This window comes from Lynx rufus, unplaced genomic scaffold (genome assembly GCF_022079265.1).
Source record: "Lynx rufus isolate CCGP_SWC_20201006 ecotype Redwood Valley unplaced genomic scaffold, mLynRuf1.p SCAF_5, whole genome shotgun sequence".
NCBI classification, from domain to species: Eukaryota; Metazoa; Chordata; class Mammalia; order Carnivora; family Felidae; genus Lynx; species Lynx rufus.
Window position 1 is genome coordinate 154331431 of NW_025814867.1, and position 16515 is coordinate 154347945.

Below are 16515 nucleotides of genomic sequence, written 5' to 3' on the forward strand. Positions count from 1 at the left end.
CACATTCTTTGAACAAATATTTATCAAACACCTACTAGGTCCCAGCACATTTCCAGGTGCCAAGTAGTCCAAAGTCTGGGATAAAATGGTCCCTGCCTTCAGGGAGAACAAAGACAGTATGTGGATAAGCAAGTAAGACACAAGATCGTTTCTGACCATTACAAAAGTCACCCAGCCCAAGGTGACTCATGTCCCAGGAGCATGTTATGATATTATAATTTTCTAACTTTTATAATTAACAGAGTTTTGGTGGAAGAAAGCAACATTTAAATACCAGGGTTTTCTCCATGCCAGCAGACTATTATTATTCTGGATTAATAGACTTTTTGAACTGAGCAGGACTCCCCCCCCATCACCTCTGCTCCTCCCTGGTACTCGCAGGGAACCCAGCCCCCATAGACTCCTTCAGAATGGAACCAAGAGAAGCAGCTCTACATGGCCACCAATGCCTAGTTGTTAGATGAGTGTCTTTACTTACGACAACCTGACATTTGACTTTTTGTAATTCCAAACGAATTATTCCTAAATTCCTGGACAAGTTGAGTCTAATCCATTCTCCTTCAGATTCTCCCATAGATCTTTTATCCAGGTGAAACACTCACAGTTTCTACAGTAATTTCTGAACAAGTCAGTGTTCCTTGCGTACTGGTCTGCTAACTTAAAGCCCAGGAGAAGAACTTTGCAATAAGGAACATTCTGTGACAATCACCACCACTGGCACATGGCATTTTATTTATATTAAGCCTCACATTGTGTTTGGTTAATTCAGCACCCACTGGGGCCAGGGAGCTCTTCATTAACTGAAACCACCTAGGCTTTCCTATTAATCAAAGTCTTCTCTATTTTATGTCTTTATTTTTCTCGGTTTTTCTTTATCTAGCTTCTTTAATTGAATGCTTAATTCATGCTTGTTAGTCTTATTTTCAATAATAGCATTTAGGGCTATAAATGTATACCCAAGTACGGCGTTAGCTGCATCTCATAAGACCTATGAAGCAGAGTTCCATTGTTGTCCCAACTAGTTCATAATTTCCACTGAGATTTTTCCATTAATGAAAAACTTTTTTAAGAAAAGTGTGTGTTGTTATCTGAAAATATTCAATTGTTTCATAAGGAAAACTATCCGAATGTGCATGTGCGTGTGTGCGCGCGTGTGTGTGTGTGTGTGTATTTCTGTGAGCAGTGGTGCAGTCCTTTGAGGCTATACCCATACTAAAACCTTTGAGTGCTTTGAAGAAGGAGATAATTCAGGTAGTCCAGAGATCATGTGGCTTTTCTTAGGACATTCACAAAAGAGTTAAACATAGATCTTAAGTAAGCTTTCAGTTTATGAGATTGAGTAAAATCATATGGAAGGTTAAATATAGGTCATGAATATTCAAGCATATTGAAGTAGCTTGTGAAATACAGTAAAATCAATAGGTGTGTTACATACAGAAAGGAAGGTTAGTAACCTGTAAGATATATCAAGGTTAGATAGAATAAATCCTTAAAATATGACATAATAAAGTAGATGCTTTATTAGGTCATGATCAGGCCACCTCTGGGCAGGTAACTGTGTTGCCCCCAGATTTGGCCAACCATCAGTGACACCCATGGTGATCTCTCCGCAGCCCCGATGTTCTGCCTGAGGAGCACAGATGAAAACCACAACTTCTCGACAGTCTGCCTAGTGAGCTGCGGCCAAGTCAAGCCTCCTTGCCCCTGTGTCTCTCCAAGGAAGAGATATCAGGTGCCAGTGACCCAGGGAAGCTTCCATTTGTGGAGCCCCTTCTTCAAAACTCGGCCCCAGTCCTCATAACAGCATCCTTGGGGGGAAGGTTGATGCAGCAGGGAGAGAAACAGGACCCATGAGCACCGTGTACCTAGGATTCAGGAACTTCACCTGCTCTGAAGTGTGTTAACTTACCCTTCCTCTCTCCCCTCACTTCCCTCCGTGTGACTTAGGTTGAGTTTAACAAACTGTGTGATTCAAGCATCTGAATACGGCCCGTGTTCCTTTCTGTTGCATCATCCCTGGGAGGGCCCCCCCTAACAGTGTACTTAGGATCAACGGTTGCATCAGGGCAATTTTCTACAAAGTAAGGTTTTGGGGGGTTTTTAATTTCCACTTTGATTTCATCCCACTGCCATCTGAATAGTATTCGTTATTTTGTATTTGTTGAAGACTTTTCTCGGTGATTTCATGCAGGACCATTGTAAATATTCTACATGAACTTAAAAAGAATGTACAGCCTCCATTTTTTCAGTGCAAGGATATATATTTTTTCCAATCCACTGTGTAAAATGGTATTTTTCGTACCGTTTATAACATTACAACCTTTTATTCTGTTCTATCAATTTCTGAGAGAGTTATCTTAAATTTTCCCATTAAGATTATGCACAGGTCTGCTTCCTCTTACGGTTTCCTGGATTAGAGACATAGATGAGTGAGTGCACTAGTCTGACAGTTTGCCTTTTTCGTGTATCTTAAGCCACACATTTTTCAGACATGCACAGGCTTGTGGCTGCTGCGTGTTCTCAGGAAAATGTTGGTTTTATCCTTACCACATAATTCTTCATCTCTAATGACACTTTTTAAAATTCCATTTATTATTGATTGATGGATTGGTTTTTATTTTAAAAAAATTTAAATCCAAGTTGGGTTTCATAGCGTACTAGTGATTTTGAGAATAGAATTTAGTGATTCATCACTTACATAGGACACCCAGTGCTCATCCCAACAGGCGCCCTCCTTAATGCTCATCCCCCATCTAGCCCCTCCCCCACCCACCTCCCCTCCAGCAGCCCTCAGTTTGTTCTCTGCATCCAAGAGTCTCTTATGGTTTGTCTCCCTCTCTTTTTATCTTATTTTTCCTTCCCTTCCCCCTATCTAAGGACACTTTTTGCCTTAAAGTGTATTTTGGTGAAATGACAGCAGCTGCATTGGCTTCCTTTCGGTTAGTACTGACTGCACATCTTTTACTGCTCTGCGCGTTTAGTCTTTCTCCCGCGTTCTGTTTAGGTACGCCTTTTTCAACGTCATCAACTTGAATTTTAAAAAATCCATTCCCTTATTTGTCATCTTTTAGTGAGGACATGTAATCGTGCTTTGTAATAAGTTAAGCCATATGCAGTTACTAATATTTAGATATTCTTACTTAAAATAGGGCCATCTTGCGGGGCACCTGGGTGGCTGAGTCAGTTAAGCATTCGAGTCTTGATTTTGACTCTTGATTTTGACTCTTGATTTCCGCTCAGGTCGTGATCTCACAGTTCGTAGGTTCAAGCCCCATGTCTGGCTCTGCGTTGACAGTGTGCAGCCTGCTTGGGATTCTCTCTCTCCCTCTCTCTCTCTCTCTGTGCCTCCTCCACTCAGATTCTCTCTCTCTCTCTTTCTCTCTTTCAAAATAAATAAACTTACACAAAATGGTGATCTCATAACATTCAACCTAATATTTATTGTGATCTCTTTCTGCCATCCTATGCTCTGTTTATCCTGCTTTTTTTCTTTGATTATTTTTTTCCCTTTCTTGCCTTTTGTTGCATTGATTTCTTTAAGTTTTCCTCACCAGCACTTTAAAAAAAATTTTTTTAATGTTTATTTATTTTTGAGAGAGAGACAGACAGACAGAGCATGAGTGGGGGAAGGGCAGAGAGAGAAGGAGACACAGAATCCAAAGCAGGCTCCAGGCTCCGAGCTGTCAGCACAGAGTCCAACGTGGGGCTCGAACTCACAGACCTTGAGATCATGTCCTGAGCCAAAGTTGGAGGCTCAACCGACTGAGCCACCCAGGCGCCCCTTGTTTTCCTCACCAGCACTTAATCCCCATCTGTTAGGAAGTCAGAAATTGCTTTCTGTTTTGTGGTTGTTGCTCTAAAATTGGTAACACCTTAGCTTTCCTGTAATTCTAACAAAGTATAGAATTTCAGTCTCTCCCACTTCAGTAGCTCTATCCCACCCCTTCTTGCGAAGGTTATTTTCTCTTACTATTATTGCCTAGCTTGAAATCCACATCGATCAACATTAAAAATTGGTGGGCGCACCTGGGTGGCTTAGTCAATTAAGTGTCCAACTTTCGGTTTCATCTCAGGTCATGATTTCACAGTTTGTAAGTTGGAGCCCTGCATCGGGCTCTGTGCTGAGAGTGTGGAGCCTGCCGGGGATTCTCTCTCTCCCTCTCTCTCTGCCTCTCCCCCACCCAAAATAAACAAATAAACTAAAAACATGGCTGTTTTCACAGCTCAGCGTGAATCCATTGTAGGCATGCCTTCTCGCACCTTCTGTGCACACTTGCAGCCCAGGCTCTCCCCATTCACTTTTGTTTTGCCAAACGTGTTTTGTCGTTGCCCCTTCAGCCAGGATCCGCACGAGGGGCAACACCTTCACTCTGGAAGGGAGGCTGAGGAATGCAGTCTTTGTTCAGGACACGCTGGGCCCACCTGATACCTGCGGAAGAGGAGGAGGAGCCTGGGAGGTGGCCGACAAAGTTGTCACGGCCCTGCTGTGTCGATTCAGTGAATGGAAGGATAATAATCTTCATTCCGGAGACAGAAACCAACACCTTGAAGATTGCTTCCCTGCTCATCTGAATGAGTAAAGAATAAAGCCTACAAGAGCCATGCGTTTCCCTGGGAACCCCAAAGATTCAGGCACGTGCATCACGGAATGAGCTGTCTGGGCAGCAGAGGAACATCACGGCATCAAGCCTAGTGGTTGCTCCGGCCCTTGAACTTATGGGATCACCCTCCCCGCCCAAAGTTGTATGCTGAAACTCCAATCCCCAGAACGACTGCACTTGGAGATGGGGCCACAAAGGAAGTAATTGAGGTTAAAGGAGGTCAGGAGGATGACCCCTGATTCCACAGGATGAGTGTCCTTATGAGAGGAGACATCGGAGAGCTTGCTGGTTCCCTCTGTGTGTGACACGTGTGGAGAAAAGGCCGCATGGGGACGGAGTAAGAAGGTACCATCTGAAAGGTACCATACTTTCCCCCAGAAAGAGAGGCCTCACCAGAAAGCTAATCATCCAGCACCTTGATCTTGGACTTCCATCCTCCAGCACTCGGACAGAATCCATGTCTGTTGTTGAAGACCCCAGGTCACGGTACTTCGTTATGGCAGCTGGAGCAGACCGACACCTGAGGTCACAGCAGTCTCGTCTAGAAGCCCCTGGAGAGCACTGGGACCCAGGCCTGATGTCAGAGGCACAGCCCAGCTTCTCCCTGCCGAGAGCATCTTTGAGAGCAGGCCTTAGCCATGGCGCTTCCAGTGTGTGTCAGGAGAAACGTGGGGTTCCACAAGCTGGGGAGATAGCTCTGGAGGCTCCTCTTGGGACCACATGTTATTTGTCTGGATTGCACCACACAGCACGGCACCCAATGCCCAGCAAGAGAAGGAGTGCATGCTGGGATAGACGAATAATGGCAGACTGAACAGGCCCCTGAGGTTGGCAGGAAAGAGATCTCTATCCCCTGGGGATAGATGGGGTACCGCGCCGCCACAGATAGCTCCCCCAGGATCATGGAGCTGGCCAGCCACTCTTGGGGATTAGATTCTAAATCCCGGTTGACTTTTCATCTCTACGCTGTGATGGAGGGGAGGACTGCCCGCAGAAAGAACAGGTGCTGGGCAAGTGACATCCAGCCCCTGTGTCCGCCGGTCCCATGATGAGCTGAGTCACCTTGGAGGGAGTCAGCCGCCTCTGCACCCATCTGCTCTGGCCTGTAGAGAGCAAAGTGGTTGCACAGGTGACGGCCAAGGCCATTTTCAGCCTGGATATTATTGGTCTGTCCCGAAATAGAAATTGGCGAATTTCCCTTGGATGTGCTTTCTAAAGTGGATTCTGTTAGCCAAACCCTTCACAGATGGTCAGGTCCACGCGGAACCGCACAGGGCTTTGATGTAAAGGAGCATGCATTTTTTGTCACTTATGTAAATTAGATCATCTTGGCTTGGACATCAGAGAGTCATTTGAACTGCCAGCTCTACCCTCTCCATTAGAGGTCCGATGAGTATTTGAAATGCTCCCATCATTTAGGAGACTGGACGTGCAATGGAGGCGGGCCCGGGGCTGGGCCTGCATTCGCGTCAGGCTCGGTCCTGTGATGTGGGCAGAGCAGTTGCCTGGGTTTTGTCCTAAGTGGAGAGGATTGGAGGGAGTAGGTAGTCACAGAAGGAAAATTGCAATCCTCTGTTTCTCACTCGTCTCTCTGCTCACCGCTTCATTAAAAAGAAATGAGGGGCACCTGGGTGGCTCAGTCGGTTAAGCGGCCGACTTCGGCTCAGGTCATGATCTTGCGGTCCGTGAGTTCGAGCCCCGAGTCGGGCTCTGTGCTGACAATTCAGAGCCTGGAGCCTGTTTCAGATTCTGTGTCTCCCTCTCTCTGACCCTCCCCTGTTCATGCTCTGTCTCTCTCTGTCTCAAAAATAAATAAACGTTAAAAAAATAAAATAAAATAAAATAAAATAAAATAAAATAAAATAAAATAAAATAAAAAGAAATGAGTAGTCATTGGCTGGGTGAAAAGGAAGGGAGAGAGTTCTTCCGTTGCACAGAGGCCTTGAGGTAAAAGGCGAGCAGCAGCATATTTCGGGGATGGAAATGTGAGCAGCGTCGTACCTGAGTGGGTGCACGCAGGCAACACACCCCTGCACGGTGAGAAGCGGAAGTCGGGCGGGCTCAGCCCCTGCAGCCTGCCAGCAGTCCGTCTGTGCCTTACAGGTAGTCCGAGGTGCACGGCCGGCTCACGGTCAAGAAAAGTCCCCGTGGCTGCTCTGAGGATTTCAGGGCTGCCAGACTGAGGGGCGGGAATCATTTAGGAGATGGTCGAGCAATCTCCATGAGAGATGGTGAGTTTCCAGGACAAGGGGACACGGTATGAGCGAGAGGAAGGCACTGGGAGTAACTCTGGAGCTGGTTGGAGAGCTAGCGGGTTAGCAGGGTCATTCACTGGCAGTGGGGGACTCAAGGACGGGGAGGTAGGCGGTTCCATTTTGGAGAAGTTGAGTCGCAGGCAAGGGCCAGAACAGGTAAGTGCCGCTATTTAGCAGGGTGGGGTACCATCAGCAAGCAGATGGAGGGGTGGAGGGTGACGACGCGGAGAGCACAAGAAAGTAATGGGAGTCAGAGCCAGCGGGTAGAGAAGCAGATGGGATGTGAATGGCGGGGGGGCAGCAAGTGTGGACAAGATGTCTTCTAGGAGGGAGACACACATGTGAACACGTGGTGCTGGGGAAGGTTGCTGTCTTGTTTTATTTTTGCTGATAAAAGACTGGGTTGGTTTCTTTTTTTATTTTTAAAATTTTTATTTAAATCCAAGTTAGTTAACATACAGTGTAGTCCTGGTTTCAGGAGTAGAATTCAGTGATTCAGCCCTTACATAGGACACCCAGTGCTCATCCCGACAAGCACCCTCCTTAATGCCCCTCCCTCATCTAGCCCATCCTCCACCCACCACCCCTCCAGCAGCCCTCAGTTTGTTCTCTGCATCCAAGAGTCTCTTATGGTTTGTCTCCCTCTCTTTTTATCTTATTTTTCCTTCCCTTCCCCTCTGTTCATCTGTTTTATTTCTTAAATCCCACCCCTGAGTGAAATCATATGATATTTATCTTTCTCTGATTGACTTATTTCGCTTAGCATAATGCACTCTAGTTCCATGCACGTTGTTACAAATGGCAAGATTTCATTCTTTTTGATCACTGCGTAGTACTCCATTGTATGTATACACCGCATCTTTAGTCATTCATCAGTCAATGGACATTTGGGCTCTTTTTATACTTTGGCTATTGTCGATAGCACTGCTATAAACATTGGGGTGCATGTGCCCCTTTGAGTCAGCACTCCTGTATCCTTTGGATAAATACCTAGTGGTGTAATTGCTGGGTCATCAGGTAGCTCTGTTTTGGTTGATTTAAATGCTCATGAAAACGTAGCAGCAGACAAGAGTTCCCTTGTGGTCCTGACCCAATAAACCATAATCCGTCATCAAATATACAGGCCTCAGCAAGGCCCTGGGGGCTCTCCATCACCTGCCTTTGTGTCCCCCAAAAAGATATGTTGAAACCCTAACCCTCAGTACTGGTCAGTGTGATATTATTTAGAAATACAGGGGCGCCTGGGTGGCTCAGTCGGTTAAGCGTCCAACTTAAGCTCAGGTCACGATCTCGCAGTCCGTGAGTTCGAGCCCCGCGTTGGGCTCTGGGCTGATGGCTTGGAGCCTGGAGCCTGCTTCTGATTCTGTGTCTCCCTCTCTCTCTGCCCCTCCCCTGTTCATGCTCTGTCTCTCTGTCTCAAAAATAAATAAACATTTAAAAAATTAAAAAAAAAAATACAGTTGACCCTTGAACAACCCCTGACCCCTTGCACAGCCAAAAATCCAGGCATAGCTTTTGACTCGCCCAAAACTTCTCTACTGAGCCTACTGTTGACCTTGCAGATAACCTCAAAAGTCGTTTATCACATATTTTGTTTTGTTATATGTATTAAATACTATATTCTTTTTTTTTTAACATTTATTTATTTTTGAGACAGAGAGAGACAGAGCATGAACGGGGGAGGGTCAGAGAGAGAGGGAGACACAGAATCCGAAACAGGCTCCAGGCTCTGAGCCGTCAGCACAGAGCCCGACGTGGGGCTCGAACTCACGGACCGCGAGATCATGACCTGAGCCGAAGTCGGACACTCAACCGACTGAGCCACCCAGGTGCCCAAAATACTATATTCTTAAAGTAAGCTAGAGAAAAGAAAATCATAAGGAAGAGGAAATATCTTTAGACTGCTGTACCGTATCTACACCCCCCCCAAATTCTGCGTCTAAGTGGACCCATGAATTTTATTTTATTTTTTAAGTTTATTTATTTTTTGAGAGAAGAGAGTGCACATGGGGGAGGGGCAAAGAGAGAGAAAGAGAGTCCCACACAGGCTCAGCATTGTTGGCACAGAGCCTGACTCGGGGCTCGAACCCACGAACCGTGAGATCATGACCTGAGCCGAAATCACGAGTCAAATGCTTAACTGACTGAGCCACCCAGGAGCCCCAACCCATGAATTTTAAACGTGTGTTGCTCAAAGGTCAGCCTTCCGGATGTGATGAAGTTACAAGCAGGTCAGACTGGAGCAGGTGACCCTGACTCCAGTGGCCGGTGTCCTTGCGAGAAGAGGGGTATTTGGGCAAGAGCGCAGAGATACATACAGGGGTGCCATGTGACAGCCCGGGCAGAGACAGGAGAGAGGCAGCCACCAGCAGTTGGAAAAGGTCTGAGACAGCCCAGCCTGCCACGCCTTCATATGGGACCGCTGGCTTTCAGAAATGCGAGACAACAGATTTCCGTTGCTTAAAGCCACAGGGTTTGTGGGAATTCATTGCAGCAGCCCCAGGACATGCATGGACAGCCCTGCCACCTTTCACCGCCCTTCCTTTCCCCTCCCCCACTAAGGATGTGTGTGGTCTGCAGTCACGCGTGCCTACTGTCCCCTCTTCAGTGCCCCTGCCCAGTCCCACCTCTGTGTTCCTGCTGATTTCCTCTCTCCTCCTGAAATGTCCTCCCTGCCCGTTGTCTTGAAATTCTCCCCATCCTTCAAAACCAAAGGTGTCTTAAGCTTCAAGTCTCCAGAAGGGTCCCATCTCTACGCCCCATGGCGCCTTGTTGGTGCAGGACTGTGGCCTCGCCCCACCCGTACTGCATGACACCAGTTGATCCAATGTGTCCTCGGCCACGCCGTCAACTTCTGAGAGCAAGAGTCAAGCCACTTCTATGTCCACCTCCCTGACACTGTTGAAATAGTGCATCCGTCGGGGTCTAACCAGGAAAACAAAATCCTACCAGATAAATGAAATCGAAGGAATATAACTGGGAGAATTGAACACAAAGGTGCTGAGAAGAATTGGAAGAGGACACATGGGGACGTGAGACAACCCCGAGAGGAGCAGCACGACAGAGCCACAGCCACACCTGGGGCTGGAGATGCTAGGGCAGGGGACAAAAGCCAGAGTGGGGCCACCAGCAGGAGGGAAACCATGGAGGCCATGTACTGATGCCAGGAGCCTCACCCACCCAGAGATGGATGTGAAATGCCCTGGATCCTCCCTGCCTCCCCCTGCAGGAACCCAGCCTGACACCAGCAGAAGGCCTGAGGGCCTGGTTACTGGACCAGACCTGCCCCACTAAGGATCAGAGCTGAATGGCCAGCACACATCGCAAGGAGGGGTTGGAAACTTCTCAGGCAGGCTGGTAGATCCCAGCTGCTGGAGGAGACAGGACACATTTTGTAGGGGACAATTTAGTCAGCCCTGTGGTGGGCAGCACAATGGCCCCTGAAGGTGTCCGCATCCTAATCCCCGAAGCCAGTGGATATGTTACCTTCCTTGGTGAAGGAACCTGCAAATGTGGTTAAATGAAGGGTTTTGTGATGGGGAGGTTATCTTGGATTATGTGGGTGGGTCCAGGGTAAGCTCAAATTTCTTTATAAAAGGCAGGACAGAAGGGAGACAGTCAGGGATGTGATGACATAAGCAGAGGTCAGGGTGAGGTGAGAAAGGGGGCCCGAGCCAAAGAACGAGGGCAGCTTACAGAAGCTGAGAAAGGCGGGTGCCTTAGTTGGCCAGGGCTGCTGTGCCAGAGCACCACAGACCGAGAATCCGGACCACAGACATTCACTCCTCACGCTTCTAGAGGCTGCCAGTCTGTGACCAGCTGCCTGCATGGTCGGGGTCTGGGCAGAGCCCTCTTGTGGGTTGCAAATGGCAGACGTCTTCCTGTGTCCACCCCACCCCCACCATGGCAGAGAAAGTGTAAGAGCCGGGGGGTGGCTCCCTTTCATAAGGGCACTGATCCCATCGTGAGACCCCACCATCATGATGATTCACCTCCCAAAGGCCCCGCCTCCTAATACCACCACATTGGGGGTTAGGATTTCAGCATATGAATTTGGGGGAAGGGACACAAACATTCAGACCATAAGAGCAGCAAAGGAAAAGATTCTCCCCTGGAGTCTCCAGGAGCAACCAGGACTGGTGACACCTTGATTTTTGTCCTGGGTGACCCCTGGTGGACTTCTGACTTCTGGCACCGTACGAGAGCAAACTCTTGCTGTTTGGAGCTACAGAGTCTGTGGTCATTTCTTACAGCAGCCTCTAGAAACTAGTGGACTCAGTTCAAGGGGGTCAGACTCATAAAGACAGGAGAGAAGCTTTCAGATTTCCTATGAGCCAAGGACTCCTGGCCTTAATGAATGTGCTGGGTGCTGGAGGGGAGTGAAAAGCCAGAAGGACAGAAAGAAAAGCAAAGGGGTAAGAGGGAGCCTCGCCGTCAGGGATACACAGGCTGGAAGAAACAACCAGTAACAAGACCCCAGGTTTGGACACCTGGTAAAGAGCACGGGTTTTCTCTGGCTGTCAGGAGACCAGCAAACCCTTGGACTGAACTTGCTGTGGTGATCCGGCCTCACGGTAAAGACCTTCCAAGTGCTGCCTGGGATGAGGTGACACACGGGGATGCTGGTACCTGTCGTTAATCTCCACACACTGGGCAATACGGTCCCCTTTTTGCTTCGATATCAGCTAGTTTGTTTTTGGTTTGACTTCAGAGAGGTGGTCCTTTTGAGCTGCGTATGATAAACTTGCTTTGCCCTTCCACTGGTGGACCTTGTGCAAATTCATCTTTGTCTACCGATGATTTTAGTCAAAATCATTAAACTCCTTTTTTCCCCCTTTTCACAGTTTATTTATTTTGAGTGAGTGTGAGAGAGAGAGAGAGAAAGAGAGAGAATCCCAAGCAGGCTCTGAGCTGTCAGTGCAGAGCCCCACGTGGGGCTTGAACCCACAAACAGTGAGATCATGACCTGAACCAACACCAAGAGTCGACGCTTAACCAACCAAGCCACCCAGGTGTCCCCAAATCATTAAACTCCTTTAAAACCTCTAGGCATACTCTATACCTGTTGATTTCCCTTGGTCTTAATAAGTCATCATTATAGTTCTGAGGTGGTCCTGTTTGAGGCCATGACTTCATCCCACCCCCAGGCAGTCAGTGTGGACCGCCAACATATTGGCAGGTTTTAACTTTTTAAAACTACTGTTGGTGACTTTCCTGAAGCTAACCTTGTTTCGTCTAAAATTACAGCAAAATCCCCCTAATCCACATGGTTCTGGTAAAGCCATTGTCTCTAACTTATTTTAATGTTTTTAAAGTACATTTGCTTTATTTTGAAAAGCACAGGCCTAACCAAATATTTCTCCAAGGGTTCAATTTGGAACCAGGGTTGAAGGAGCCGACAGAAGGATAATTTTCACATCACAACCTTCTGCATCCCGCGAGCACACAATGTCACCATTGTTAACACTGACTGATGCGTGGCTGATGGACGTCGGGTTGGTTCATTACCGCAAACAGGCCCCCACTGTTATAACTGCGTATGATTTTTTTTAAATGTCTCTCTCCAATCATTTATTTTACTCTTTCAAAATTTAAGAGACTTTATAACAGGCTCCCAAGGTCATTGACGGGCACAATGTACCTGAGTTTTCTATTTTTCTTGTCACATTTAACCCTTTTTATATTAGCGGTTTTAAATGTTGGCCTTGAAATTGGCTAGCAAGTTAATATTTTAATATATTAAATCAGCTTGACCTCTTCTGACTGTAATCATTATTACTATTGCTTTAGAAAAGTGGGAGAAGGGAATTCAGATTTTAACAATGTACTTCTTGAGAAATAGGGAAGGAACTACATGTGGCCATGCACGGAAACAGGAAAAGAGAACTGGTAAAAACACCGAAATACAGAGTCAGCTGTATTCGATCAACCAGTTCAGACAACCTTGGCACATAGTAGGAGTTCAAGAAATATGGGCTGGGCGAACGCATGAAAATCAACTAAAATTGGGAACTATAAGGAATGATTTATCCATGGGATACATTTCTAATTACTATTCTTCCATGCAATATTTGCTTTTATGGAGAAAAATAAACTGAAGTAAGGACTCCTCAAGAAATTGTGATAGCGTCCCAGTTCCATACAGCACGTAATGTCACTCCCGCTGCCTCTAACTTGAGCGAATTATTTGTAAAGTGGCTGAAACTGAGATGTGGCTCTCCTCTCTGCCAATGTCAAGTCATGGCTCTTCAGGAAGACACATGCCCTCTGCTCAGGTGTGCATCAGGTTACTGCAGGGAGTTTCCAGAAGAGAAGCGCAGACCGCCAAACACGGGGGCTCGTCAGAGGAAAGTAGGGGACGGAAGCTTGAGTCTTCCAGAAAACGTGTTTCTCCATATGAAGAGACACTAACAGATGTAGCCTGGTGTCCCGGAGATAAAGGAGGCAGGGACAGAATCTTCCTCACTCAGTATTTATGATTCAAACCCTTCAGGTGATTGGGCAATACCTTTTGACTCCTTGGAATTAACTCCTTCTGGCCTGTAGAAAGATACAGTTATATCAATATGGCTTGGCAGGGGGGTGGGGGGCACCTGGGTGACTCAGTTGGTTAACTATCTGACTCTTGATTTCGACTCAGGTCATGATCTCAGGGTTTGTGGGATCGAGCCCCATGTCAGGCTCTGTGCTGACAGCGTGGAGCCTGCTTGGGATTCTCTCTCTCTCTCTCTCTCTCTCTCTCAAAATAAATAAATAAACATTTTTTAAAAACACGGGTTTTTGGAATACTACCCTGTGGGAGAACAGTCGTTTCAGGTCTGCTCCAAAAGTATAAAACCGGACCCTCTCGCTCTTGCCGGGAAGACCATCTCTCGCTACGTGGCAACAATGTCACAAAGAATCCCCAGTCTGGCTACCAGATGATTATGTAAATGCAGTTTAAATCTGTAAGGAAGTTTCAAACTTGGCAAAGGAAGATTCCACTCATGATGTGCAGAGCACAGTGTTGCTACTTTAAAATCCCCCCTTCCCGAGGCGCTTTCTATGTTTCTCGTCCCAGATCTCTCACCGTCCTCTCCCCTGTCCCCTCCAAGCTCTCTCAAGCCTGGCACAGCTGGACCTTTCCTACTCCCCCTCCAGCCCCACCGCCCCAACAACCCAGTTTCGCCCCTGTGGAGAAGGCAGACGAGAGTGGCAATCAGGACAAGGTACGAGGTTCCACTGCTACCCCAACAGACATTCGCTAACGCCCGTTCCTGTGAAGGTGAACTTTTTTAGAAATTGGTCTTCGCAGATGTGATGGAGTTAAGGATCTTGAGGTGAGGCCGTCCCAGATTAGGGAGGGCCCTAAATCCAATGACTGGCATCCTCGTGAGGGAAGAGATGAACATATTCACGCTAGAAGGACACCGTGAGGAGACAAAGCAGACGCTGGAAGGGGGTGTCCACAGGATAGCCTGGAACCAGGAGCTGGGAGAGAAGCCGGGACGATTCTCCCTCAGAATCCCCAAGAAGGAGCCCATTCTGCCAACTAGGGGATTTCCAACTAGCGGTCACCTGAAGCGCGAGAGAAAACTTCTGTTGTTCCAAACCACCCGGTCTGTGGCGATTTCTTTTATCAGTTCGAGGAGACAAACCCCTTTCAGATTTGAGCTGAGGTCTCGAGGGGTTTGGGAATTTGGGGCTGGGATCTTCCTGGTCTCACCTGATCCAACTTTCCCTGTGATCCTGGGTCAGGCCGGTGCCTCCCCTACCCAAACATTCTCAGTCTGACGGCGTCTTCCTGGTAATTACAGATTCTCCCCCTCCTGTGCGTCTTCCCTGGGAGGGGCGCCATCTGCTATGACCACAGAGGTCCTGTGGCTTCGAGTCCGTGCATAACCCCTCCTGCAGACCCGTGCCCTCTAATTCAGTCCTCGCCACCAGCCACCCCTGCTTCTATGCTGGTCACTGACTGGCATCTGCCCGCTGTGGACTTCCTGCTGGTAAGTATGTCTGTCAGTGATTCCAAAGGAGGGAACCAAGCCTTGGTCCCTGCAAGGCTCTTCTCTCTGTCCAGAAAAGACTCTAATTCCTCAAGAAATTGGCTGTCCATGGAAACCAGGTTAACCACCAGCTTAACTAGGCTAACTCCTAATTCCAGCTCGCCATTTCACAAGGAAGTATCTCAGCCCTCCTCAGCTCAGGGAACTCATGCGACACAGTGAAGTTTTCTTCATCTCTCTCGGATGCATCCTGTGTGTCCTCGGAAGCATTGCCAGGACCATCTCAATCCCTGCCGTGATTCTCCGCTGGTCTGCTCGTGACTCACAAGCCTCCGCCACCCACCCACGTCAGCCTGTGCCTCGCTTGCTCGTCAGCCCGTTGCACGCGGTGTGGCTGGCTCTGAGCTGATGATAGCCCAAGGCTGGAGTGTGCCTCCAGTCAGATCGCTGGTGGACCCCCAGAATGTCACTCACAGGAAGCTGCATATGTCGGTCCTTACCCTAAGACGGTGTGACGTTCGACACTGAAAATAAGTTCCATGAGGGCAAAGAGTCTTCGTACCTGTCCCATTGGCTACTGAATCCCAAGTGCCTAGAACAACCCCAGGCATGAAGTAGGGACTTCAGAAATGTGTATTAAATGAATGTGATATTTTAGCATTTATCTCCAACCAGGGGTTCTCAAAGTGCAATTTTGAGTGATATTTTGTAACGTTCCCTTTCTTTAATATTGTATTTTTATTTTGGGGCCAGTGCAAGTAGGGGAGGGGCCGAGAGAAGGGGGACACAGGATCCGATGGGGGTCTGCACTGACAGACTGACAGACGGAGCTCGATGTGGCCCTTGAACTCACGAACCGTGAGATCATGACCTGAGCCGAAGCCGGACGCTCAACCGACCGAGCCACCCAGGCTCTCCTATATTTTGTAATATTCTTATTCATGATATGAGATGATCCACAGGTGCGAAAAACAAAGAGCAAATCAGCCACAGGGGCTTAAGGCTGCAACAGTGTTAAGTTCTGTAACCACAAGACTAAAAGAGAGTCAGGTTGCTTTCTCGATTGTTATTTTCCTGAAATCAGATTTCCAGAAATCAAGTTCACCTCAAACAAATGAACATCTGTGCTCTCATGTCACTCCTTGATTAATTTGCCAAGATTGGGGGAGAGAAACAAAGACATTCTAAACGGGCAGTTCCATGATAATGATTTTACGACGACACTGGCATTTTAGGATGAGGGACCCACGAAGCAGACTTTCATCCAATGGTGTGAACTCTGCGGTATTCCCAGCGGGCCCACACGGTCCTTGAGAATTTCAGATGAGCTGAGGTGCGGCTAGTTGGGACCAGAAGGAACAGCAAGAGGATGAAATGAAAGGCTTTGGACCCTCCCCACAGACTCTATTCCTTCCTGGCAGACTGATCAAACTGTTGAGCCAAGAGCAAGCTGCCCTTGCGTGAAAAAGGCAAGGTGACCCCGGGCGGGAGGAAGAGCCCAGGTGCAGAGCTGGGAGCCCCAGAAGATTAGCCCCAGGCCTGGAAATTCAGAAAATTCACCTGGCTGGGACTGGGGGTTCCACCCGACCTTCCATTTTCCAGATTTTGAAGGGGAATATTTGCCGCTTAGCCTACACCTGTCCCACTGCTCTGTGTGGGGGGCAGGTGACTTGT